General features: G+C 45.2%; 1 long non-coding RNA gene across 1 annotated transcript; it reads right to left on the reverse strand.

The window, feature by feature from the left end:
• Window positions 1–2250: 2250 nt before the first annotated feature.
• On the reverse strand, window positions 2251–4004 carry LOC122551786. Its single transcript, XR_006312200.1, has 3 exons — window positions 3928–4004; window positions 3155–3373; window positions 2251–2543 (listed from the first exon to the last, which is right to left on the reverse strand). It is a non-coding gene; the product is annotated as an uncharacterized LOC122551786 (long non-coding RNA).
• Window positions 4005–4367: the final 363 nt, after the last annotated feature.

The following is a 4367-nucleotide window of genomic DNA, read 5'->3' on the forward strand; positions in this document are numbered from 1 at the left end:
TGAATTCCATAATGCCAGATAATGAAATTTAAATTGAATTCAAATCAGGAATGGTTCACCTATTGGCAAACTAATGTTGATTGTCATAAAAGGTCGGTTCACTGACCTGCCATTCTTGCCCAGTCTGGTTTACAGGTGACTCTAGATCCATGACAAATTGATTGCCTTTTCATTGTCCTCTGAACAATTTGGGATTAGCAATAAATGCTGACCCAGCCAACACCCACACCCCCTGGAGGCAATTTTGAAAGGCTAAAGCAGTTGGCGTAATCTCTAAACAGGCCCATTCAAAGCTTTTCAGCACATCCCAGAGGATCTAAGAACGGGGATTGTATCCAATTCAAAACCAGGAATATGGACTACATCCAAAATGAGGGAAATTGGACCAGCCTGGCCAGAATCGGGAATGAATTGGGCCACAAATAAGGATGATGGTCGGATCTCCCAAAACAAAGAGGGGAACAGCTTGGAACAGGGAATGTGCCCAACCAAAAAATAAAACGGGCGGCACGCTGGCTCAGTGGTTAAGACTGCTGCCTCATAGCGCCAAGGACCTGGGTTCAATTCCTCGGGTGACTGTCTGTGTGGAGTTTGCACATTCCCCCCATACCTGCGTGGGTTTCCTCTGGGTGCTCCAGCTTCCTCGCACAGTCCGAAGATGAGCAGGTTAAGGTGAATTGGCCATGCTAAATTGCCCATAGTGTTCAGGGATGTGTAGGTTAGGTGTATGAGTCAGGGGTAAATGTAGAGCAATAGGGTAGGGGAATGGGTCTGAGTGGGTTACTCTTCAGAGGGTTGGTGTGGACTTGTTAGACTGAATGGCCTGTTTCCACACTGTAGGAATTCTATGAAAACAAAGATACAAAAATTGGAAATGGTCAGGTTCTGGAAGCAGGAAATGGATTTTCATCTGGGGAAAAGGCAGGAAATAGGAGTTGAGGATTAGCAGAGCAGAACGGATGGGCTAAATGCTACACTTCTGCTCCTACATCTTAAGGTTTATCGATCTCACACATACACGCGCACCCCCCCGCCCCCCACAATGGGTTATTCACAATTATGATTTTGTACAATCCCAGTCTTGCCAACTCCATTGAGACACAAGGAATTCGGAAGGTGTTTCTGTTTATTCCAATAGTTTGCATAAAAGACAACTCTTGCCAAGTTTATTTTTTTCAAAGAAACACAATCACATTTGTAATCTATTTCGGTCTTCGCCCAGTAAAACTTCGATTGTTTCACAAAATTTGGGACTTTTTAAAAACAATCAATGTTATGAAAGAAGTTATGGAACATATGGGATCAGTCACAGGGATGTACAGCACGGAAACAGACCCTTCGACGAACTCGTCCATGCCGACCAGATATCCTAACCTAATCTAGTCCCATTTGCCAGCATTTAGCCCATATCCCTCCAAACCCTTCCTATTCATATACCCATCCAGATGCCTTTTAAATGTTGTAACTGTACCAGCCTTGACCACTTCCTCTGACAGCTCATTCCTTACACATACCACCTTCTTGTGTGAAAAAGTTGCCCCGTAGGTCTGTTTTATGTCTTTCCCCTCTCACCCTAAACCTATGCCCCCTAGCTCTGGACTCCCACACCCCAGGGAAAAGACCTTGTCTATTCATCCTATCCATGCCCCTCATGATTTTGTAAACTTCTATAAGGTCACCCCTCCAGTGAAAACAGCCCCAGCCTGTTCAGCTTCTCCCTATAGCTCAAACCCTCCAACGCTGGCGACGTCCTTGTAAATCTTTTCTGGCCCCTTTCAAGTTTCACAACGTCTTTCCGATAGGAAGGAGACCAGAATTGCACGTAATGTTCCAAACGTGGCCGAACCAATGTCCTGTACAGCCGCAACGTGACCTCCCAACTCCTATACTCAGTGCTCTGACCAATAAAGGAAACCATACCAAACGCCTTCTTCACTATCCGATCTACCTGAGACTCCACTTAGAAGGTTCAAGTCACCTTGTCAAGATGGAGAGGACATTTCACCAGGTCCATAGCTGTTCAGCATCCTTCGCTGGGTTTGTTTGGTGGGTACCAGGAGGTAATTCTCAGTACGGTCATGGGGCGGGGCGGGTGGGGGTGGGAGTGAGGGGGCTTCTCCGCAGATATACCACCCCTGCGTAACGCGAGCCGAACGAACAAAACTTTTACAACAGGTATTGTTTGTTTGGCTCGGCGTCAGGCAGGCGTAGAGTGAGCTCGGTTCCTCAAGACGGTTCCAAGGAGAAGGGGGGGGGGAAGTGGGGGAAGAAACGTCCAACTATTCACACCGAGCGAGACAGAGAAAGAGAGAGAAAGAGAAAGAGGCGAGGGAATCTTCCAATCTCCCAGAGATCGTCCCATCTGCCTCCTGTAGGATCTGTAACCTGAGCTTCCCAAGTCTGACCCACTACTGTCCCGGGTCACAGTGAAGTGTTCCTCTTCTTTTTCCTGACGTGGCTTTTTGTAGAGGGAGGGCAGAGCCATGGTGGGGGGCGGGGTGGGGGGGCGGCGAATGTCTCTGTTTGATCACAATCCTCTCAAACTACAGAGAGAGAGAGAGAGAGATTAGGTTTACTTCATTCTGAAACAAGACAAGATACCTCAAACTATACTGTTTAAAATCAGTTCCAAATTTTCACGGTGTGGTTTACTTCCCTCTCTCCCCCCACAAAAAAAAACTACCATTGAGACTTAACATTGCAGAAATTATCCTAATGCAAATTGAAAGGGAAGGGCTGAGATGGTGACAGTGGATTCAGGTTCGAGTCCAGGTGCAGTCACGTCAACCAAATGGGCAATTTTCAGACTTGAATTTCAGAAAAGAAAATTCAAAGCTATGTACACACTTTGGATGATTAAAGTCACATCCATAAAGAAGTATTCGACCCATGAGTTGTGTCAGAGCGGACATAAATTTTTAGCTGTTGACTGAGTTTCAATAACATCAAAAAAATGTCATTGCAACAAGTTTATTTGAGAGACAGCCTTCATATCCTGTTCCCTCAAGTCACTCCATCTGAAATATTTGCTCTGAAACTGACTCGTCCCCAATACCTTCAGAACTTTATCTTTCCCCACCCATTAGAAATAAATGAATAGTATTGTTTTGTTTAGTATTGTTCTGGAGATGTTTAATATTTATATAATACACACCCACACATCCCGGAAATATCACACTCTTTTCAATTTAATGGCAAGTCGCTGGGGCCATTCATCAGTGTTTTTTCTCTCTCTCTCAAAGCGCCTTTCGGCATTGTTAACGAGTCTCAAATTCTGCAGTGAACTTTCTTTAAGAAGCTTATGGAAATCCAGACGTTGCAGAGGATGTAAAGAGAGAGAGAGATTGCAAAAGCAGCTTCAGATTGCCAATAGCTGCAAAAATAAAACACGAAAAGGCGAATAAACTACAGGTCCAATATTGCGGAGACGCTACCTGACCCTGGTGTTTCGTTTTGCGCCCTTACATGAGGGAGAAAGGGAAGAAGTTAATTTAAAAATTCGACTTGCTTTTCAAAAATATCATTTTGCATTGAAATTGTACCCATCCACCCGAAAAAAAATATTATTTTGCATAGAAAGTGTACCCATCTACCCCAAAAATATTATTTTGCTTTCAAATTTTACGCATCCACTCCCAAAAATATTATTTTCCATTGAAATTGGACGCATACGATTTAAAAAAAAAAGCATTGAAATTGTATTTGTGCAACCGAAAAAAAAAAATTAGCATTGAAATTGGACGCATGGTAACCCAAAACATGTTATATCGCATTGAAATTAAGGTGGACTTTGCTTCGATTGTAAATTTCCCCCCGAGTTTGCAAAGTTCCAAAGACGACGGACGGCCCTTACCCGCATTTTGGGGTGTCTGGTCTAAGTGACACGTAGGCAAGCGATCTCACAGGTAGCGCTGAAGGCGAACTCACCTGAGCTGGGAAGTCTGTCGAGCAGAGGCCACGGGAACTGGCTTAGTCTGAGAGTCCAGCCGCCCCTTATAAAGCACCCCCCCCACCCTTTCCACTCCCACCCCCTAGCGGTTCATCACGGGCGAGAAGACAAAAGGAGTGTCAGAGACAGGATTTCACTGGCATCTGTCCTGGAGAGCAGGGTTCCTGAGAGGTGCACCTGTCAGGCACTGAGATTAAATATTGACATTGAGAACAGGTAATGAGCGCTCATTAGCCTTTGGGGAGGGAGGGAGGGAGGGAGAGGAGGGTGGAGAGAGAGAGAGAGAGAATCTCTTCGTGCAAAAACCCAAAACAGCCCTGCGAAACATGGGAGGGAGCTGCTTAACATTGGGGCTTGTTCTGACGATAGAATCAGAATTGTCTGAGGTGCGAGGTGAGTTGTAGCAGGAGGAACCTGT

The sequence above is a fragment of the Chiloscyllium plagiosum genome, chromosome 7, assembly GCF_004010195.1.
Source record: "Chiloscyllium plagiosum isolate BGI_BamShark_2017 chromosome 7, ASM401019v2, whole genome shotgun sequence".
Classification (NCBI taxonomy): Eukaryota; Metazoa; Chordata; class Chondrichthyes; order Orectolobiformes; family Hemiscylliidae; genus Chiloscyllium; species Chiloscyllium plagiosum.